Consider the following 25,216-nt stretch of genomic DNA (forward strand, 5'->3'; position numbering starts at 1 on the left):
TTTTCGATAATACATAGATTAGATATTTAGTTTAATAGTATGTTGTTATAATGAGAAAATGCCATAAACCTATAGGTTGCATGTCCCATATAATAGTTTTATGATTCTGATGTATAAATATGTTTTTTGTAACCAAGAAAATCCATCGAGAATTTTTTTGTAAATGGCCATATTAGTCACAAAAGGCCCTCAACATGCCATGATAATCCTTTATGGATATTTCAAAGTTGTTAAAATCAAAATTAGAGTGAACTGATACATGTCAGCTAGTTGATTAACCATTGTCAACTCCTAACTCAATGAAATTCCATTTTACTTCAAAATGTCGGAATACAACGTACATTTGATAACTGCTTAGAATGCAATGGTTGGAGGAACCTCAGGAAGAGCTTTGACTAAAGCATGATATTTCTTTTAGTTTTTGAGAAGTATCTCCAAACTATGGATTCAGACAAGATTGATCATCCTATCAACTTCTCCATTCAGAGGTTTTCTGGAGTAGATTTTAGTAGATAAAATTATTGACATCTATTTACATTCAAGTTTGTTTTATTTATCCTTATTAATAATTACCAAATTTATTTAAATAAGGCTAGGATCCGTATTTGCCTCTATGATGTGTAAAGGGATGTTGTTAACACACAACAAAATTATTTATCTAGGCAATACTCTTTGCCAATTTCATTATCTATGAAACTCCTAGATCTTTGAGGTTCATTGACTGTCAATGAGATGCTAATCTTAGATTATGCTCATTTCATTTCTATGACGGGGATGCCGTGGATCATAGAACAAATGGTGATACAACCATGTAAAAACCATGTGATGCTCGACTTAAGTGATGCTTGAGATTTGCAAGTTTCACGTCATTTCCAACCATAATCCTCAAATTGACGTGTTGGCTAACTGCACACGCTCCATCAACATATTATTTGGAAATGTGTGTTTTTCATGGGTAACACATGATTCTTGTTTTTAATTATATAAAACAAGAATTTTTTTTATTACTTTAACTAATACTTTTAACTTTAATCATATACCCTGTCAAACCCTATTAGTAACTCCACTCTCAAAATACAGAGAGGCGATGAGGGTGGTAAGCTATTACGTTTTTAAAAATCGACCTCATTATGAATTATAGAGATCTCCTTAAACCTCTCTTATAGCTTAGAGTATGTGAGTCTATTCATGGTTTGACGGATAATGTTTTAAATAAACATGTAAGGGAACACGTTGTAAATTGTCATACATATAATAATCATACCATATAATAAATTTAAATCTTTTAAAATTTTTCTTATTAAATATTCAACTTTAATTATTTAGTTAAATACCATTTAACAAATTCAAATTAAACATTCAAATTTAAATAATATTTAAAATTATAAATTAAATATCCAAATTTAAATCTTATTTAAATAATATTTAAATTAATGGATTTCCCAATTAATATTTATCTTAAATATTCAAATTTAATTATCTATTTAAAATATATTTAAAATTCAAATTTAAAATTTAATTTATTTTAATAATCATATTAAAATATTACTTTAAATTAATAGTTTATTCAAATCCGAAACATCCAACAGAAATTTGATGTGCGCGCGCCACATTTTACGAAAACTTTATTTATTTATTTATTTATTTCGATTTTATTAGTCGTGCTTATAATTAAAACCTATTAGCTTTGATACCATTGATGAGATTTAATGCATTCTATACATACTAGCTTTTGCAACGGAAAACAAAATAAACCCTATGCGTACATGCATCCTATAGATCTAGGTTTTACTATTATAGCAACCTACTCTAAAACTTGAAAAACACTAACCTCTTGATCTTCTTGGTTTCTTATTGAGATCTTGTCACAACCACTTTGCAAGGATGAAAAAGGACCCAAACCAAGAATCCCTATTTTGTTTTACACCCAACACACCAATTAGCATGAAGGGACTTTAGGATACGAGGTGTATATGTGTGTGAGAGAGGGAGAGAGAGAGAGAGAGTGAGTGAGTGAGTGAGTGAGTGAGGAGAAAAATAAAGAGAAAGAAAGGGCCAAAGAATCTTCTAGTAGTCTCCGAAGTATTAAAGACAAATGAAGGAAGTCCAACGAAAGGGGGTAAGGGTAGAGAAAAATCGAAATCAAAAAACTGTTTATCATTTGTCTGAAATTGCTTAATATTTTTGTTGAATCCCAATAGATAAGGTCATGATTCACGTCTCACACACACACACACACACACACACACACACTCTCTCTCTCTCTAAAGCTTGAACATTATCATAGTGTGAATGCGATGATGATGTGGAAGGAGAACCACACCCTTGGTGTGTCTTCCATACCTCACAACTTAAGAACTATTTGGAACTTTTAAATTTTTTACTTTTCAAGTTACGAATACCACAAAAATATACTCTTGATAAAGTGGCCTTTGAGTTATTTACTTGAATTTATTAAAAAAAAAAACAAAAAAAAAACAAAAAAACAAAAAACAAAAAAAAAACGAAAAAAAACAAAAAAAAACAAAAAAAAAAGATCCAAACTTAAAGTCAATTGGATCGAATGGTTGTAAAACTCAATAATGAAAATCTATACATTTAGTTTTTTTTTTTTTTTTTTTTTTTTTTTTTTTTTTTTTTTTTTGCCAACGTTAATATAATTTGACCGTTCATTAGAAAAATGAGAAGTCTCACAACAAAATTTACTATGATTGCTTGCATTTTTATTAGATATGCTGTAATTGAATTTTTCAAGAACTTTAAATATATATCGAAATTAAAAAATCAAAAGGGTTAGGAAAGCTGGTAGAGGCCCCAACACCCTTGGCCTTAAGCCACTACTTTCTCTTATTAAAAAAAATAACGTGAAGATCTTTTTGCATTGTCTGATATGATAAAACCAAATAGAAAAGAGCATAGTCGATCCCATTTGGATAAAAAAAAAATATTATTTGTTTTGTCTTTAAACATGGAAAAGATCATTTATATGAGTAAATGTAATTTCTTCAATTCTGTCTATTTGCATTTTTTAACCAGACATGAATTTTCCATTATAGCTGGGTATTGAATGAAGATTTACAACGTAATCATATTTATTTATGTAAAATTTGAGTAACACAATTCAAGAAAAAAATCCAAGATTTTAGTCGAGGGAACACAGATATATATATATATATATATATATATATATATATATATATATATATATATATGGTTGTTTTTTAATCAAAAAATTTTTGATCTTATTTGTCATTTAAATTAGTAAGGTTGATGCATAATACATTATTTTTAGAGAAAATCGAAAATAAAGTTTCCCCTTATTTGGGCAATCTGAAAATGGATATGTTGTTGAGGATAGAAATCCAATCTTATAATATGATATTTTGGGTGGTGGAAGATGTCCAAAATACCCCTAACCCCACCACCAATGAATAAAACAAGTAATCTGCCCATCCCTTATTCACTTGTCCCTGCCCTGCAAAACTGAAAAAAAGGTGAAAAGCAAAGGGTGGGGGGTGAAGAGGAAGGGTGTAGGGGGAATGTGGCGGTCACTCTACATGTAGCATATAGCAAATAGAAAAACTAAAAATAAATAAAAAAGACTTTAAATTAAAACTGGTAGCTGTTATTGTTGTCACAAAAATGATCAAACAGTTTTTGACACCACACTGCATACCATCATTTACACTTACTCCAAGGTCTCTCTCTCTCTCTCTCTCTCTCTCTCTCTCTCTCTCTCTCTCTCTCTCTCTCTCTCTCTCTCTCTCTCTCTCTCTCTCTCTCTCTCTCTCTCTCTCTCTCCAATTATTTAAATATTAAATATTTATAATAAACAATATATTGTATGATAAATAAAAAAATACATGATTAATCAATATTTTCAATGTTTAAAAATAAAGATGATAAATCGAACAATTATAAATAAAATAGGTATAAGTGTATAGCTAATTCTAATTGTATAGGGGCGTTGAAAACGTTTAGGAAAAATACGAGACTATACATTTTACAATGTTTTTGAAAATAAGTCGGTAAAATAATATTTGCTTTTTTCCTTTTTGGTTTGTGACGTTTTGAAGAAAATAAACGGAAAATTAATGATGCCGGAAAAAAATGACATCGACTAAATGTATACACAATTTATTTTAATAAACACAAATTATTATCATGACTGTGTACAAAAATATGAATATAATTAATAGTTCTTTTTTAACATAAATTAATAGTATTTTTACGTTTTTTAGAATTATAATTATACTTTTTAAAGTATAGATATGTATTCATATTTCCGTAGAAGTCAAAATATATATTTTCTTAGTTTTTAGAATATATATATATATATATATATATATATATATATATATATATATATATATATATATATATATATATATATATATATATATATAGCTGTAGGATCAGTCGGAACACCTAAAAAGTTGAGAACGCGAGAACAGATATGAACCATCTAATTTTTAAAATGTGTGGCTATAATTAATTGTTATTTTTCTAATTATTAACACATTTAAATTTTAATTTTTAAATTAAAGAAAATTATAAAGGCTATTAAGGTAAATAAACATTACCCTAATTTTGTAAACTCCTATAATTACTCTCTGTCTCTTTATTTCTTGACCTAATCTCATAGAGCATTAAATCAACATCTTCTACATATCACCACCTCATCCCTACGCCACCATCAGACCTCGGCATCACCAAAACCCTCCAAGGCTTCAACGTCAAATTGACCCCCTGCAACTCAATCTCCAATCGTTCTCTTACAACTCGATTTTAGTTCATCGATATTTATTGGAGATTCTTGACCTCCATCCTTGAATTCGATGAAACAGAAGCGGAATGGAAGAGAAGATGATGGCGAAGATGTTGAAGATGACCGCATTGAAGAAGAACGAAGAAGCAACAAAAATACAAAGGGGACGAAGAGAACAATGGGAGCAGGAGGGATTTGAAATATTAGCGGTTCATGAAAGGAGGATTGAATTCGATATGGAGGATTGAATGAGGTATTATTCACTTGTAGTACCTTGACTTCATCTTAAATTTTCTCATACCTTGATTCCTTCAGCCTCTTTGTGTGGTTGCTGCTGCAATCGACCAATCAAGGTTTGAAAGGCCCACTTGCGATCGAGGTAGGGTTATCAATGTCTGCAATTCTATTCAGGTCGTTTGTATCTAGGGTTAGTGTTGCAAGTCGCGATTCCACACCTGATTAATTCCCATCATTATAAGAAACGATATGAACTTGGGTTTAGAGAGAATTGGGGAAATGGGTTGAATTCATGCCTGGAGGGATTCCGATGTAAAGTTTTCCTTGAATGTTGAGCGGATTAATGAAAGCTTCTTGAAGGATATTTTGAAATTTTTTATTTGATGCATGTTATAGATTTCAGGGAGAGAAGTGAATCATTGAATCATTGAAAAAGACGAAGAAGAGGCCGGTTAATCAAAGGAATATATGTGCACTATTTTTGGCACAACACCTGTTCGACCAAATGCTTCAATGACTATGTTTGAATAAGTGTGATTAGTTTATAAATTGATCATGATTTTTGTTTTGTAGTTTTTGATTATGTCGCTCATTTATTTCAAGGAAAGTTCATCGTCTCAATTTGATTGAACCAAGAGGTTATAATAGCTCATTAGATTCAACTCCATGCTCCTTAATCGTTACAAGCTTCTGAATCCTGTTAGTGTTAAAGATTCAAATAAAAAGGATCCAAATCAAGATATTAAAAAGGTAGAGTTTATATATATATATATATATATATATATATATATATATATATATATATATATATTTCAATCCTACTTAATTATGAATATGTTAAAATTCACTAATGATTATGAAATGGAGATAAAAACTAATACATTTTATTTCATCAGTGTTAATACATGATTATAGTTATTATCATACATGATTATAGTTATCATCATACATGATTTTAGTTATTAATACATGATTATAGTTATCATCATACATGATTATAGTTGTCATCATACATGAATAAATCTTTATTCATTATAAGGTTTATGGTAAAAACTAAAAAAGTTTTTTCCTTTCTCAGCCATCAAAAGACAAACATACATTCATTTGTGAATGTGAAGATGTATACACAAGGTTATTATCTAATTTTTTTTTTAATTATCCTTGAATTTGATTTTGCAGGTGTGACCCTAAGAATAACAATGATCATATGTGTCCTTCTTTGTTTTTGTGTGTGCTGGTAGCAACAAGAAGAATCACAACAAACTAGATTTTTTTTTTAATCTTTTTCAGACATTTGTGATTACAACTAAAGTATATTTGTTTTATCTATACATTTTCCTTTATTCATTAATGATTTCAGATGTATTGGTTTTCTATATTTGTAAATGTACTTTATACGTTTATGATTACCACTGAATTGAATTTTTATTTTTAGGCTTTTTTTTGGATGGTGCTTTACTCATTCCATCTTTTATTGTTATATATAATCCTTCACAGTTAACATAATCAAATAAAATAAAATTCTTAAAAAAATAATTTAAAATATGTTTTCGTTCATTTATGAATACAAAATTAAAAATGTTTTTTTAATCTTTAAACATATAATATCTGATGAATGATAAATTAAAAAAAATGATTTTTTTAACAAAAAAAAAATAAAAATTATTTTTGTCATATCTTAATAAAAAAATAGAATAAAAATCGGTTAATCTATTAATTTAAGTAACTGTAATTAATATTGCTAAAATTTAGGAGATTAAGATTTGTTATAATTTAAATTAAATATGCAATTACTAATATACCCTTATAAAATGATTGGTCCAGAAGTGTTCTCGCGTTCTCAACCTTTTTGGTGTTCTCATTTGATCATTTCCCTATATATATATATATATATATATATATATATATATATATATATATATATATATATATATACATGTATCGTCCTAAATATTATTATGTAAAATTTCATTTTTAAAACCAACAGAAACATCATTCATTAATTTCAAATTTCATCAAAATGTGATAATGTATAAAATAGTTATCAGAATACAAATCATGTCATAAAATATGGAATGCTGGTGGATGCGGTGTGATCATACTAGCCTCTTCCCTTTCGAACTGGAAGCACCTTGAAACCATAAACATCAAACTATAAGCACAAAGCTTGGTGAGTTTCCCCAAAATACTCCATACCAAGCATGCATATTAGCTTGAAACTAAAACTGGCCTATTTCACCCCTTTCGGTATCTTACAACCAGTATTGGATCTATTTCACCCCATTCGGTATCTTTCAACTAGTACTGGGTCTATTTCACCTCCCTTGGTATCTTTCAACCGGTACTTGGTCTATTTGACCCCCTTCGATATCTTTAAACCTGTATTGAGTCTATTTCACCCCTACAGCTAAGCATACAATCATATCGTGGCCATCCTTCCCACGCCGTGACAACTCACCAAAATTCAAATCTTTAATTAAAATAAAAATACCTCAAAACCGGATGTTACAACTCTCCCCCAATTAAATCAGACTTCTTCATTGAAGTCCGTTGCAGCAAATAACTCCGGGTATTGTTCCTTCATTTCCTCCTCATGCTCCCAAGTCTACTCTGAGCCCCTCCGGTGCTGCAATTACACCTTCACCAGGTTCACCACCTTTTCTTAAGGCTATGGTCTTCCTATCGAGGATCACAACCAGTCTCTCTATGTAGTTAATGCGCTTGTCCACCCGAATGTCCTCTAAATTCACCACTGCAGAATCATCAACCAAACACTGCCGCATTTTAGAGACTTGAAAAGTGTTGTGGATCTGATTGAGCTCTCAGGGAGTCTCCAAATGATATGTAACCCTACCCACCCGAGAAATAACTGTTGAATCATAAAAGTGACCCTCTTGAACTCAATTACCGCAACCTTCTCTTTACTACCACAACGGTTCAGCTCCAACAGCCAATCTAGCATCCAAAGTCAATTTCTACAACTGTAACCGCAACCATTCTCCATCAGCAACCATCTCAGCGTCCGGAGTCATCAAATCTTCAGCATCCGTAGTCTTAGTTATTTCCTTTACATATCCTATGTAATGTACTCTATTATCCAGCATGCTTTGCACGACTGCTTATAGAGTAGTTTATTTCTGAATCTCTATAAATAGAGACTCTTTCTTATGTGTAATATGTGTGAACTCTTAACTTCTTAATACATAAGATTTCTCCTTCAATTATCTCTCTTATCTTCTTCATTTCTCTATCTTATTACTCTTCATACTCAAATTGCTACTGAAACATAACCTCTCTTCGGAGCAAGTCTTCTAGACTTAATCACTAAACTTGATCTCGCTTACTAACTCGGAGTGAATGCATTCCTTGTTATGAATCAGTTTAAGTGTATTCTTGATATAACAACTGTTGTCATTTACATTTCTTTACTTTCCGCAACTAACTATCTAACTATCTAACTATATTATTGTTGAGCTTTTAGATCCTTTGAGATTAACTCTATTCCGCAATATACTTGTACTAACTTTTGTTCAAGTGTATCTCCAAGTTTTTCTCTCAACAATTGGTATCAGAGCCAAAGTGATTGTTTTTTGAATATCAGAACTCTGATTTTTCATTAAGCCTTCTATACCACTAAAGCTCATTTCTCAAAAAAAAAAAAAAATGGCACAATCGTTATCTCTGAATGTCTCCAATAGTGTTGGTGGTTCTAACCGAGCTCCAATACTGGTAGCAAATGAATATCATCACTGGTCACAAAGAATGGAGAGGTACTTAAGAAGACTGGGTAGAGATGTGTGGCGATCCGTAGAAGAAGGACCACATGTTCCAATTCTCACACCAGTTCAAACTGACGGCGCGGCAACCAGACTAGGAGGAGGTTAACCAACTATGAGCCGTCCTACCAAGGATGATCTCGATAAAATGGAAAATGATGTTGTTGCTTTTTATGAAATTTCTTGTAGTGTCACTCTTGACAACTTTGATATTATCATAAACTACAAGTCAGCAAAAGAGATCTGGGATGTACTCAAAATCCTGTACGAAGGCTCAGAACAAGCATAAGATAAGAAGCTCACTACCGCACTCAACGACTTCAACAACTTTAAAGCTCATGCTGGTGAAAGTTTGGAAGACTCTTTCAAGAGATTGAACCTGATAGTCACAAAGTTATCAAATGCTGGTACCGTCCGCAACAACCATGAAACCAATCTACAGTTCCTTAATGGCTTAACGACATTGGACTACTACCAAAATGATAGTCCAAGGTGACAGGAAGATTCACTCTTTATCACTTTACAAACTCTATGAAGAACTTCAAGCACAAGAAACCACTGTACTCAAAGACTGTGCTGACTTCGGAGGACCACTTGCTCTCATAGCACAAGCTCCACCGAAGTCACCTTATTCTTCATCGTATGATACCCCACCTCAATCATACGAAGCAGATTCTGAGTATGATGACGAAGAAGAGTTTCAAAAGGCTATTGCTTTAGTTAGCCAACAGTTCAACCGCATACCACCTTCCTCTTTCCGCAAGAATCAACAATTCAACAAACCTCCATTCAACCGTAACTTTGGTCCTCAGAACAACCACTCTCGGTATCCTAAAGTCTCTCAGAACAATCAACCTAAGGAGGTACCGCAGTCTCCCCAGAACAATGACTCCGGTACTCAATCAGAAGACAAGACTGATGTTGTGATTTGTCACAAATGCAACAAAGAAAATCACTTCGCCAAAGACTATAAGGCCAATGTAGCTAAGGACAAAGCGTTCTATCTTAGAATGGCTCAAGAGTTGGAAGAAAAAGAAAAGGCAAGGGCATATGTGGCTCAAGTAAAAAGAGACCATCAAGTTTGGTCATCAGGAGATGAAGAAGAGACCATCAACAGTGTTAAGGGAAAAGGGAAAATCTGTATGCTGGCCACCGCGGATGATGATGGGTCAGCAATGTTGAACAAAAACTACTGCTACATGGCGAAAGATAGGACTCTAAGCATCGTCGAACAGGTAAAACTCATGACCCAAACTTTAAATTATAACAAGCATGATTGTCAACCCTACATAGATGATCTTAATGACACTTGTGTTGCCATCCTTACAGACTATAACAAAGCCCTAGATGAGAAGAACATTGCGTCCCAAGAGATGTTCCATGTGAGAGGAAGACTAGATAACAAGAGACTTAAGATGGAAATGTTAGAGAGGGATCTAGAGTTAGAGAAAGATGCTAGAATGTTAAGTGAAACCCAATTAGAAATAGCCTTGAACCAAAGAGATTTAGTTCAGAGAGAAATTGTACGATTGAATCTCTTAGTTGAAAAGTTGTTTAATGAAAGTGAGGCTATTGAAAATTTGGTAAATAATGGAACCGTAGACAATACATATAATTGGGGTTGGTCAAATGGATATCCTACCACAATGGATTCCTCACCCCGGCTCAACAAAGACAGAGTGTATGTCCCTCCTGATAGAGAATTTCATTTCCCTGTCAATGACAAGACTTTTCCCGAAGATATCAAAACTCACTTCGGTAGATTGCACAATTTGAGCAATAATTGTGTCATTAAGGAAATTGTGCCCAAGGATTCTAGTCACACATGTGATCAAACTCCCATCAATGGCACCACTCACTCAAATTCTCAAACTTCATCCGAAGTTGATGAAGAAATTGTTGTTGAAAACCCCGAAGTCTCAAAGGACTTTCCATCTCTGTCCTCAGACCGTAGTGTTCCACACTATAGTCAATTGTCCCAGAAGTGTCCCACCACAGTCTCAACTAAGACCTACTCTGCGGTAGTCAAATCATCTTCACCGCAGTTGAATAACAATGACTGCAACTCTTCAGTTCAAGGAACTACAACTCTTCAACCAATTTTTCACGAATTACCTATAGAAAATTTTGAAGTAGGCCAATGCTCTCAAACTCCAGAATCCTCAAGTTCTGATGATTCTAGTCCGCGTTTTCAAAAGTGTTCAAAAAATCTCAGGAAACCGCAGTTGAATAACAATGACTGCGGTTCACTAAAATTTTTGGCAAAAAGAGCTTTTAAAGAAGAAATTAGGTCTCGAAACAAAAGCAGACAAAGTTTTTCAAAAAATAAGAAACATGTGAGAATTCCAAAATCCAGGAGTCCAGAAAAATTTGTTTTCACAAATTACATTTCAAAAAACTCTTCTTTCATGAAAACAAACAAAAAGGAAAGTTCAGTTTCAAAAGCCATTCCTGCTACTTCTGACACAACCCAAAAAGGTGTCAAATTTGTTAGAAACTACGTTTTTCAGGTCTATTCCCCAAATGATCCTAAATGGCAAGGAATTTTACCCACTCCAACAATTTTAAAATCACATCAAAACAAGTGGAAAGGAATTTTGCCAAATCCACCTAAAAAGACTCAAAGATTTCCATGTGCGAAACCTAGTTCAAAACAACTTTTCATAAAACAAATGTCAAATCTTTCAGAAGTTACCCACCTCGGACCAATTTCAAGTCCAATTCACTCCATAAACCACTGACCAAGCACAATGTCAGATTCAATGACAAACCCTCTTTTTGTAAATGTCAATGCAGCTGTCAAAAGTTTTTATCTCATGACAAGTCAAATAAAAGTCAGAAATCTCGTACTTTTGAGAAACCTCGTAATAATTCAAATCTGAACAAACACCTAGGATTAGGTCTAAAAGTTGACAAAAGACCTGTCCATGCAACCTCGGACCATGCATCATTTAAGAATACATCAATCGTCCCTGGCTCCAAACTTGTTTGGATGCCTAAACTAACCGTGTAATTCTCAGGCTTTGTGCAAGGAGGAACACGAAGAAGAATGGTTAATTGACAGTGCCTGCTCCTTGCACATGACCAGAAGGTTAGAGTACCTTCGGGATTTCAGGCCTATATGCAATGGTGAAAATGTCACGTTTGGCAACAATGCAAACGGTGTCATCCGAGGTTACGGTGTTCTCACTACGGGGAACTTTTCCATTCAGAAGGTTGCTTATGTAGAAGGTCTTAAACACAATCTCATCAGTGTTGGCCAACTATGTAAAGTAGGACATCGTGTTGAATTTGACAATCAATTCTGTTACATAATGACGAGTGATCGCAGCACTTGCTTAATCAAATCTCGCTCCGAAGGCACGATGTACCCTCTTGATGTTTCTCTCATTATTGGTAAACCGAAGCTGTGTTTTCTGTCCAAAGCTGTATCCGAAGTCTGCTGGCTATGACACCGCAAGCTAGCTCATCTCAACTTTCGCTACATCAACAACCTCGTCACAGGAGAACTAGTCTGTGGTCTCCCCATTCTCAAATTCAGCAACGATACTCTTTGTCCAGCGTGTGAATGCGGTAAACAAGAAAAAACAAGCCATCCTCTGATAATGGATTCTTCTATCTCTGAACCACTGGAGCTATTACACATTGATCTCTGCGGTCCTTCAACCGTAGCCAGTCTTCACCACAAAAAATATATACTGGTTATTGTTGATGACTACACACGCTTCACATGGGTCTTCTTTCTTAGCCTCAAATCAGAGACACCGCAGATCTTCATTAACTTCATCAAAGAAATCGAACTTCAGATCAAGCTTCCAGTCAGACGCATCCACAGTGATAATGGAACCGAGTTCACTAATCATCTTCTCAACAGTTTCTTGGTGTCTAAGGGTATTTCTTACAATTTTTCAGCACCCTATACACCGCAACAAAATGGTGTAGTAAAGAGAAGGAACAACACACTTGTTGAAGCAGCCAGATACATGCTTAACTTCACCCAACTTCCTCTCTACTTCTGGGCTGAAGCAGTAGCAACCGCATGCTTTGTTCAAAACTAAAGTATTATATGCAAGCGTCTCAATAAAACACCATATGAAGGTCTCAACAATCGCAAACCCAATGTTCGTTTCTTTCATATCTTTGGATGTAGATGCTTCATGATCAACAACAGAGACCAACTCAACAAGTTTGCACCAAAGTCTGACGAAGGTATCTTCCTTGGTTATTCTACTAACAAGGTTGCATATCGAGTGCTCATCAGAAGAACAAGGTTGATCATCGAAAGCTTCGATGTGAAATTTGATGACTCTCACATCCGCAGTGCACCTCCGTCCACCGAAACAACTGCAATCATGGAAAGTGACATTCCAGCCACTTCCGGACCTCTGAATCTAGTTAAAATCAACTATGATGATCTGTTTGATCCCATTGAAACGGAGAAACTATCCGAAGTCCTAGTGTCACCCGCACCTCAACAACAACATGCCAACGTATCTGGACCATCTCTATCTGAAGTAGTGTCGCTCAATACTTCCACCTCTTCGGTTGAGGGGGAAAGCTCTACTCCGGATCTTATAGCAACCGTTGAGGTTCTAGTACCTGATGCTGCTTACATTCCTGCCCGAAGTGAAGCCTCACCATCAAACGAACCTTCAGAAGACTGATATGACGAATTCATAGAGAATATTGACACTAGATCCGATCCTAGAATTGTCACTCTTCCATCCTTACTCCACGGGGAACCTTCTCAGGTTCCAGAGGAACTCCCATCCGCAATCTAGGGGGAACCTCAACCTCTGCCTGTTCCTCAAGTAAATTTTGATCCTTTAGATCAAGATGATTCAGCAGGATGTTCTCAAGTCCAGGGGGAACTGCCTTCCCCAACCGCAGATTCCTCTGACATCCAAGATATTCCTTCTACCGCAGCTAATGATCATCTGATGCCACGTCTTCATGTATGGACAAGAGACCACCCACCAAGTCAAATTATTGGCAACCCATCCGCAGGTATCCAGACTCGATCTTCCAAGGACTTATCTGACCACTGCCATTATGCATCATTTATGTCTTCAGTTGAACCTAGAACGATCAAAGAAGCTTTGCTTGAACCAGACTGGATAGCCGCAATGCAAGAAGAATTAGAAGAATTTGAAAGAAACAAAGTATGGCAACTTGTTCCTCTTCCACAAGGTCATACTATTGTTGGTACAAGATGGGTTTTCAAGAACAAGCTAGACGAATCTAGCTCAGTCATCAGAAACAAGGCAAGACTTGTTGCTAAGGGCTACAGTCAACTAGAAGGCATTGACTACGATGAAATGTATGCTCCGGTAGCACGCATGGAAGCCATCCAGATCTTTCTAGCATACGCAGCCCACAAAAATGTCAAGGTACACCAAATGGACGTTAAGAGTGCTTTCCTCAATGGTGAACTAAAAGAACAGGTTTATCTTCAGCAACCTCCAGGCTTTGAAAATGTTGAATTTCCAGACCACTGCTATAAGCTTGAAAAAGCAGTCTACGGTCTGAAACAAGCCCCAAGAGCTTGGTATGAGACACTCTCTGAATTTCTTGTCTCATCCGCATACAAAAGAGGAGTGATTGATCCCACATTATTCAGGTGGATGCCAATTCCTAGGAGGAAGACTTGTAAGCTGGTCTTCAAGAAAACAAACATGTGTATCTCTATCTACTGCAGAAGCAGAATATGTGGCCGCAGCTAGCTGCTATTCCCAAGTTCTTTGGATGAAGACACAATTGCTAGACTACGGGTACAGAATGCTGCGGATACCAATTTACTGTGACTCTGAAAGTGCTATAGCGATCTCTCATAATCCTATTCAGCACTCCAAGACAAAACATATTGAGTTACGGTATCATTTCATCAAAGATCATATTCTGAAAGGTAATATTGAACTCATCTTTGTTCCTACTCATGAAGAGATTGCTGATGTTTTCACAAAAGCTCTTGACTCTACAAAACTCAATGCATTCTTACAAATGTTGGGAATGATGAATCCGGACCCGCAATTCTTTATGAAGTGTTAGCTACCGCAGACCATGATTGGTCTCCGTTGCGGTTCTAACTGAGAATTACATATGATAGATGGTTTTGGTACCGCAATCTAGGTACCGCAACCATATGTCATACGTATCTCTCATGGGTTTTAATGTTCTTTTATTTCTAACTTTTGTACAAGTGTTTTCTCACAGATTCTCTCTGAAATCTTTCTTTGCTCATCCGCGATGGAGTTTCTCAACCGCAATGATATTTTCGTCCGCAATCACCTTAAATAAATTCCAACAGATTCATTAACTCTCGAATCCTTGTGTGTTATTTAATGATCCTTCATTAACTAAAATACAAACATTCTCTTTAGAAACTGTCACATTCCCTTTCTAAATAAATCCAGGATCAGACCTATTTTAAGGATAATGACAAAAAGAACGATTCCCAAATCAAACCATTCTCAACCTGTCTTTTCTTCTCCCAACCACGTCCCATCAGTTACAACATTCTCTCTCATCAACCCATGTTTACCTGACGTATTTTCATGCGTCTAATCCGCCATTAAATACAAAACCCCTTTAAAGATTTCTCAAAATCTCTTCAAAAACCGTTTCATATTCGTGTGGATGAGATTCAATCCCAGAATCATTGATTCCCCCCAAAAACCCCATTCAACTTCTTACCCCCTTCTATCTTTTACCTAGGGTTAAAATCCTTTTACCCCCTTTATAAACCCACCTTCTTCTCCAAAATCGTTTACGCTCTCTGTGAATCGATTATTCTCTCTCAAACTCTCTAAAACTACCAAAAGCTCTCAAGAACTCCAATTTCACATCTCTCAATGGCGAAATCTGGTGCATCAAAGAAGCAATCCAAGGCTTCAGGCTCCATGAATCAAACTGGTTCCACAACACCAACAATCGCCTCAAGCAACTTCCGTGCAATGTTTGAAGATCATCAATCGTATAATGCTCCAACAAAACTGATGATCAAGCATCTCAAGAACCACATCTTATTTGGCCCATTCGACGCATTCACCGACGTTGTTCCCGTTTCTACACTCTTCAAGTGTGCGCTTTCTGCATACAGACCACTGGAAAACCCACAAGAAGTGCATCTTAACCTCATCAATGATTCTCTGGTCATCTTGGCCAAAGAGAAGTTCTTGACTGCCATAAACCTTCTAATTCATCCTTCCATCAAGATCTTCACACCATCATTATCTGACATCACCACCGCACTCTACCAAATGGGTTATCAGAAACCGATCCGAGGGATTGGTGAATTCAAGAAGAACCAACTGCCTGCGGTTTGGCAATTCGTATGCCACTTTGTCATCCGCTGTCTGTCCGGCAGGACCAGAGGCATCGGCAACATGGGCTTAAAGCTGTTAGAATTGGTATGGAGCCTCTTCACAGGCCACGATGTCAATTATGACCAGATTCTTTGGGATGATTTCCTCCAATACATTCCCAAAGAGCACCCCAGAGAGAACCCAACCGAGCTTACCTTTGCTCGATTTTGGTCTCTATGTATTTCTGATCTACATGCGGATGCTAGTCTCGACATGGGAAGTGACATCAACTTTTTTGTCACCAAGGATCTCAAAAGGTACAATCCCTCTTCTGATCAAACTCTTTTTGGACCTATCCGCAGGATCCCTATTCACATTCTTACCTTGCTTGGTCTTGAGACTGCTGATGTCTCAGATCATATAGAGGCTACGAAGGGTATTATCCCATACCCTTCTACCCCACCTCTTCTTTCTACTACCATTCTTCCCGAGGGTACCGTAACCCCCTCTACCACTACACTTTCTAACATTTCTCAACGGAGAAAATTTGTGGCTTCTAAAAAGAAAGCTACTACACCTAAGAAGAAAGCCCCAAAACAAACCGCACCTTCTAAGAAACGAAAAGCCAAAACCACCACTGTATCGAGCAGTGATTCTGATGAAGATAGACAACCTATATCTATCCTCAATAAAAGAAAGACAACTGAAACCACTGGCCAAATGCGTGACCGGACTGACACTACAGCCTCTCAACAGGCTCCGGTAGTCCTTGGGGTGGCCGCACACCCATTCAATACCTCTATCGAATACCACTCAACCTCATCATGTGAGATTGTTTCATCATCTACTTCATCCAAACGTGGAGACAGCCCCCCAGTTTTTATCTCAAGTAGATAAATCTGGAAAACGCCTTAAGATCTCCAGGGCTTCCAGACTGCATATTTTTTCTTCTGAGGAGTTAGACTCCATCCTTTTGCAAGTATCCCAAAAACTTCAAACACCACTCCATCCGCAGGGCATTTATTTCGCCCATGCCAGAACTGGGCTGAGGCCAGACTTGACCACGGGTCAAGGAGACCAAGGAAGCCCAGGAAATCCTACTCTGCTTACATCTTTATCAGGTGGTTTAGGCACGGTGAGCACTAATGTGCCAGGATCCGTGAACCCAAGGGACACCTTGGTGCGAACACAAGGAATTGACGGTGAAGATTCTAGTGACTCTTGGAGTCAGTATCAGCCGACTACTGATGCTGAAATCAAGAAATATGCTGCTTTCAAAAGAGCATTCCAAGCCCGCAAAGAGCAACCGGTAAAACAACAACAACAGAAGGAACAAGAAATCCTGTGTGTGGCTAAGTACTGGGCAAATTCCATCAGCAATGCCCATACTGCTGCCACAATTCAAAAGGTTCAAACCTGGATGGATCAAATGGCAGAAACTGTATTGAAAGCTCAAGCCTCAACCGCAGCCGCAGGTACATCTAATGTTCCTCCTACTTTAACTCCTGTTCCACCTACCGCAGTCAACCCATCTCAAGACGAAGAGCCAACTATTGAACTCAGCTTGGCCCCAACCTTCGGTTTTGATGATGAAGACATCCAAGACGTCAACAAACCAAATCCTTCCGATGACGACCTAATGATGTTCGAAGAAGAAGAAGAGTCCAGCGGTTCTCAGCATTCAACTTCTAAGCCCAAGGAAAAGAAAAAGAAAAAGAAGAAAGATGTTGTCACCAGAAAAGAATTCCTCAATCTACAAGCCAAAGTCGATCAAATTTTAGCTGCAGTTAAGCCTACCCAACCTCCACCTGAAGATATTCCAGGACCGCAGTCTCTAATTGAACGCATTGAACGACTTGAGACAAGAGAGCGTATGGCTGCTGAGCGCATCTCTCTCAAGGTCGAAATGGGGATTCGATCGCTTGACAACAACCGCAGGGCCGATCATCAAGACCTTATGGCCACAGCGGAACGCCTCATTACTGAGGTGACCGCAATCAAACAAGGCTTACAAACAGCCATTGCGGATCAAGCTGCATTATCTCAAAGGGTGATAGATGAGACTCACAATGCCTATGAGTCCACTATCTCCGTTCTTCATGCAAAAATCAACCGGATGCAGAAATCCCTTACCTCCAATTTCCATGGCCCAGAGATACTTCAGCTTACCAAAGACATACACAAGCTGCTCTTCAACTCTTCCACTCCAAACAACTCACAACTGGCCGAAACAATGAAAATTCACTTTGCAGAAGTCTGTGCCAAAGTGGATGGCCTCAAACAATGGCTTGAGGAAGCACCTACGATGCATACCTCAAGAGGGGGAAGTGATGAAGAAGGCTATCGCTCAGATATAACCATTCTTCAGATCCCTCCAATCAGCACAACAAAAATTCCCACACCGCAGCCTTCACCTCCACCATCTCAAAATATTCCATCTCCCACTCATCACCCAAACACACCCTCAACAGACCTGAGACTCCTCCTCATTTCAAAAACCTTGAGGAACATATGTCATCAGAAAGCTCCACAGACTCCCCTGCCACAACTCAAAGGAAACAAGACTGGAAAGCAGCCAAGTTAACTGAACTTATCTGGAGAGAATGCGGATTCGATACTATGATCGATGAATCGCTGATCAACTCATGGGTCAATCCGCACTGCAGGCTGCTAGATGAAGACTATACTCCCCATCTCACGTATGCTGAACCACCATCCGATGGTTATTGGGATATTCCAATCTCTCCCAATGCCAAGTATTTTGTTGTCTTTGAATCCTTCGACTGCAGTCTTCCTGATCACAAGCGTCTGCCGATGGAATTTGAAAGACTGACTTGCTTCTATGCGAAGCATGTCTCTTCAGTGGAAAATGTATGGTCTAACGATAGACCATCCGCAGTGAAAAACTACAAGATGCGGAAGTTTATGAAAGCTGACTTTGCTCAATTCACTCTTACCGGAAGAGAGCATGACTACATTCGCACTCAGGCAGACTTCCCATGCATGAACCCTGAAGAAATATTTCTCATTGCCAGAGTTTTTCAGAACAAAGCAGAGAAGCATCCGAAGATGCATATAGCTCTTGAGAAAGCCAAATCCTTTCTTAAGGACACTGTTTGTGACTTTGCGAAGATTGATGCGGATATCCACCCCACCATCATCAGAAAATTTGACCTTCCACCACTTGAACCAGTGCCAATGCTTACCGAAGGCTATGAAGAAAGATCTCTAGGCACAACCAACTTTCCAGAACTTGGCATCATATTCAAATGGAAGACAGACAATGTCAAATACTTCATTCCGGTGAATGCCATGCACCGCCTGTCCAAGAAGCAACTTGACATCTGCAAGACCGCAGTAGAAAGATCAAAGCACACTACTGCTGAAGTCAAGTTTGAGATTACAAGAAGAATCACTTGGCTGGAAAATGTTAGAAAATTTTGGTGGATTTTGATCAAGTTCCTCAAACTTGATAACTGAACCGGAGTTAAAGAGGTCACTTAGGGGGAAATTGTTGAATCATAAAAGTGACCCTCTTGAACTCAACTACCGCAACCTTTTCTTTACTACCGCAACGGTTCAGCTCCCGCAACCAATCCAACATCCGAAGTCAATTTCTACAACTGTAACCGCAACCATTCTCCATCAGCAACCATCTCAGCATCCGGAGTCATCAAATCTTCAGCATCCGTAGTCTTAGTTATTTCCTTTACATATCCTATGTAATGTACTCTATTATCCATCATGCCTTGCATGACTGCTTATAGAGTAGTTTATTTTTGAAGCTCTATAAATAGAGACTCTTTCTTATGTGTAATATGTGTGAACTCTTAACTTCTTAATACACAAGATTTCTCCTTCAATCATCTCTCTTATCTTCTTCATTTCTCTATCTTATTACTCTTCACACTCAAACTGCTACTAAAACATAACCTCTCTTCAGAGCAAGTCTTCTAGACTTAATCACTAAACTTGATCTCGCTTACTAACTCGAAGTGAATGCATTCCTTGTTATGAATCAGTTTAAGTGTATTCTTGATATAACAACTGTTGTCATTTACATTTCTTTACTTTCCGCAACTAACTATCTAACTATCTAACTATATTATTGTTGAGCTTTTAGATCCTTTGAGATTAACTCTATTCCGCAATATACTTGTACTAACGTTTGTTCAAGTGTGTCTCCAAGTTCTTCTCTCAACAATAACCCTGAAAGGACCGACATCTCTGAGGCCTAACTTGCCCCGCTTAATTAACCGGATGACACCATTCCAATGTGACACCTTCAGGATTACCATATCTCCGACCTGAAATTCCATATCAGATCAACGCCTGTTAGCATATCTCTTCTGGCGACTCTATATGGTTTGCAATCTCCCACGCACCTGTTAGATCAACTCGGTAGTACGGAGCACCACCTCCATGCTACTCATGACTCACTGACCGACCTCACCCCAACAATCGGGGTCCGACACTTCCTCATGTATAGCATCTCAAAAGGAGGTCGATAAATACTGGAATGGTAGCTGTTGTTGTAAGAAAACTTAACCAATGAGAGATATGTATCCCAGCTACCGCTGAATTCCAACACACGGTCCCAGAGTATATCCCCTAAAGTCTGGATAATCCCCTCACTTTGTCCATCGATCTGCGGATGAAAAGTCATGTTGAAGTATAGACGAGTACCCAACTCCACATGAAATCTCTTCCAAAATCTGGAAGTGAAGCGTACACCCTGATCCGAGACTACTAATACTGGAACCCAATGTTGTGCCACAACCTCTTGGATATAAATGCCTGACAACTTCTCCGTATAGATGTTATACTTAATGGGAATAAAATTATCACTCTTCTTCAACCAATCCATGATGACCCAAATTGAATCCTCCCATGTTGTCTGTGGCAACTTCATGATGAAGTCCATCGTGATCTCTTCTCTTTTCCAAACAGGAATACCTAATGGCTCCATTTTGTCATGAGTTCGCTAATGCTCGACCTTGAATTTCCTACAATTCAAGAACCTCTCCACATACCAAGCCACATCCCGCTTCATTCAGGGCCACCAATAATCGAGTTGGAGATCTCTGTACCTGTCGCACCCGGATAAATAGAAAATTTTGACTTTTGTGGCTCCTCCATTAGCACCTCTTGTACACCACCCCAATATGGAATCGAAATCCTCCGACGCAAGGTCAACAGTCCTCTCCTATCATAATCAAAAGAGGACACCTACCCTACAATGCGCTTACTCTTGCGGTGCTCCTCTTTCATGGCTTCGAATCCGCACTCACTAGTGCCTGCAATCAATTATCGCCCCATTAGGGCACAACCAGTCCATCCCCATAATGACCTTGCTCTCGCGCAAAGGAATAAAATCAAATGAATCGGGTACCTCTCTCTGAATAAATTAAGATTAAAACCTTGATGAAACCTTGATACACTCACTGAACGATCATCGGTTATCTCCACCTCCAAAGGATAATCAAGCTCCCCAAAAGCATCACTAAATCTCTTGTTGGGCGAAAGAGATATAAATGACAGGGTAGTGCCCCAATCAAAAGAACCAGAGGAAACAATCCTTTCACTAAGGACATCCCTAAACACTACAACATAAAACATAAGCATAAACAATAATTGAAGTGAAAAAATGAATGGAAAACAAACCTATAACCACGTTAGGAGTCACTCACGCGTCCTTTCCCATCAAATGAAAAGCCTTGCTCTTCACTAAAGGGGTCACTACCTTACCCTCACGCCTGTTTGTGATCCTCAAAGTTATCGGAGAAGGTGTTCCAACTGCTCCTACTGTCAAACTTTGGGCAGCCGGCCTTCGTGTGGCCCCTCTGAATGCAATGAAAGCAAATCAGACCTGAAGCATGGGTGGTAGTGGTGGTGGAAGTGCACTACCTACTGAAGTTTCCTATCTTGCCGCACTTATAGTAGCCAGAACCACGTGCCCTACAAACCCCATCATGCATCCTACCGCACTTGCCACAACGCCCCCAATCTAGAATCAAAAACCTTGGGTTTCTTCACTGAAACCCCATTCGCCTACACATGTTCTTCCTTCCTCTTTCCAATGTGCTCCAAATCAATTTCCTATTCCCGGGCCCTGGATATCATGTCCTACCATGTCGGGCAGGATGAATATCTAACAAACTCCTTAATATCTGATCACATCATGTCGTGGTATCGAGTCTACTTCACCTCTTTGTTTGCAGCATACTGGGGTACCAACAAAGTTCTCTCTATCTATCTCTCAGAACTTGGCGATGATCTCCACCACGGTCTCAGTTGTCTGACGTATATCCTAGAACTGCGTCGCCAACTATTTCATCTTAACAGCCGGTGCAGACTCAACACAGAACCAGGTCATAAAATCCGACCAGGTCATAGCCTCAATGGCTGGTGCTCCCAGAGCATAACCAACCTCCTCCCACCAGTCTCGGACTCGCTCCCTCAGACAACCTATAATGAACTCACCATCGACCCCTTGCGATAGAAGCTAGCCATCTGAGTACACTCTATATTTGTTATACATCTTCTGGAGACAATGGGTTCCTTCGCCCCAAAGAAACCTGGTGCCCCACAACCCTTGAAATCCTTGAAGGATAGAGTGTGGGATTCGTACTGACCAGTAGCTAGCTCGGCTCTAAAGGTACATAAATGCTCCTCCATCAAATCAATAATACCCTCCTTGATTGACTCGAACATCACTGGGGTCATATCAAGGATGCCTCTCGTAATCTTAGACGCAATGAACTCGTGTAGTCCCTCATCAATTAGGTCGGCATCCGAGCCTGAACTAGATCCAAATCCTGAACTTCCTACTCTGCTACATGTCGTCACCATGCTGAAACACAATACATAAACAATTAGTATATACACGAAGAGGTTCACACTCTCGAAGTTTCTCGAAATCATCAAGACCTTCTTTGTCTCTGGTATAGATACTATGTTTTCAGTAGTACAGGCCTAATACTACCTTCCACACCTATCTATACCTTCCTTAAGGACTGTTCTAAATCCTCCAAGTCACTTCCCTACTATTAATTATTTCACTCATACTGTAGAGCGCCCTACGCACTAAGACATATCCTAGGCTTTCCTAGTATTCCCTTTTTACCATCACCCTCTGCCATGAGCTGCAGAAGAGACTCCCTCTAACACCTTCTAACTACCTCACGAATACAGTTACATGTTATTGACATAAAATAATTTTTTAATGCTAGATCCAACCCCACAATGGTTGGAATCAAATAAGAGCAACACAATATAGTTGAATCTAACCTTCAAAAATTATCGTATCCCTATAACATGTAATTTAACGCATCTGCTTAATAATTAGCCAACATTAGTGGTGTCCCTAGAAGCACAAAGCAAGCAACATTCAAGCGTTGGGTTCTAAATCAGTGCACCACCTAATCATGACATCTTATCTATTCATATGAAATCTATACTAGCATGCAGTTCTAAAGGCTCATACAACCGACATACAAGGCGTCTCTCCTAGCATCCTACCATGCAATTACGAGTATATCCTTAGCCCTAATCTATCATGATATACACATATACATATATTGAAACTATAGATATGTATGGTTATTTTGGAAAATAATTACTTGATCTCGGCGATTGCACGCATCATGCCCCTTTCTTATAAAAATCTATTTAGAAAATCCATGTTCTTTCAAAAAGATTACCAATTCCTCAGTTTGAGTTCATACACACCTGAGAGTGTGCACGAATCCATCAAACCAGGGCTCTAACACCAAGTTGTTGTTGGATTAGATGTCTAAGCCATAACTATTATTGGTATGTACTCGACCCGAGAGTAGCATGATCCATTTGGGTTGCATAACACTAGGAATATTTGTTAGGATGGACTCTTGAGAAAAGGTTATATATGGTTTATTAATATATTATAAGTTCTAATATATTAATATGAAATCATATGTTTTAATTGTTGGGTTTTGAGCATTCTAACACTCCTAAGTGTACATGCAACCCTAAATACCTTGGATCTATGTTTTCTCTATTATACATGCAAATATGGACATCCAAGGTATTATCCTAATCTAGCATACAAAAACAATGAATGTAACAAGATAGAATACATACCTCTTTGATGTAGAATGTCCTCAGGAAGCTTGAGTGCCTAGTGCCCCAAGTGTGACACCTCAAATGGTTCACACAACATCATATGCACATGGAAGACTTAGAGAGAAACACCACACTTCATGAAAAACGGCTACCCCTTCTTTCTCATAACTTAGTCCGATTTTTCCCAAAGAATATGATCTTATATAGTTTTTACAATTGGGGTAAACCCTAATTGTCATGGCTTTCCATTTCCTTGGATCCATGGGTTCAAATACACCATGGAGCATCTTATGGGTTTTAGCCCAACTTGACAATCCATGGAGCATTAGCCCACTATACAAGTATGGATGATTTACACAATCAACCCATATATTTAATTAGTCTCCTTTTGATCACTTAATTAATCAGAGATTAATTCTTGATCAATACTAATTAAATAATATTATTAATATATTAGAACTTATAATATATTAACAAACCTTAAGTGTTATGTCTCTCATTATAGTCTATCCAAATGCATGATGCATTGCAACCCAAATGGACCATGCCGGGTCAGTTCAAGTCTCAAAAGCTTATTGCGTATGACTTCAAGAACCGACTGCCAATCGTAGCTCTCAAAAGCTTCCGTCGAACTCTGACCTTGCCGATGATCTCTAACCTTTGTCAATGACTTGTCTATTAGATAAGGGATCATATATTCCTCCATTCTAGATATCATATGGACTGAGACATGGAGTATAAATCATTCTCTCTGTCCATTTGTTGTTTCCTGATTTCCGATTCATGACGACTGACCGATTGATCAGATCAAATTAGTCCTGGCTTGGCCAAGCACTCACATGTGTCATCGCTAAATCATTGAGGGGCCCACAGATATCACTTTTATCCCGAAGGTAAAAGGAATGGATAAACTTCAACTCATATGGCTTGTTCTGCTACTTGTTGAATCATACACAATAACACGTTTTATAACATCGAGTTACCAATGCGCTTTCGTGCAATCAATGTATAACCAACTCATAGTAACA

Source organism: Lactuca serriola, chromosome 4 (genome assembly GCF_051521515.1).
Source record: "Lactuca serriola cultivar US96UC23 chromosome 4, Lser_US96UC23_V15, whole genome shotgun sequence".
Lineage (NCBI taxonomy): Eukaryota > Viridiplantae > Streptophyta > Magnoliopsida > Asterales > Asteraceae > Lactuca > Lactuca serriola.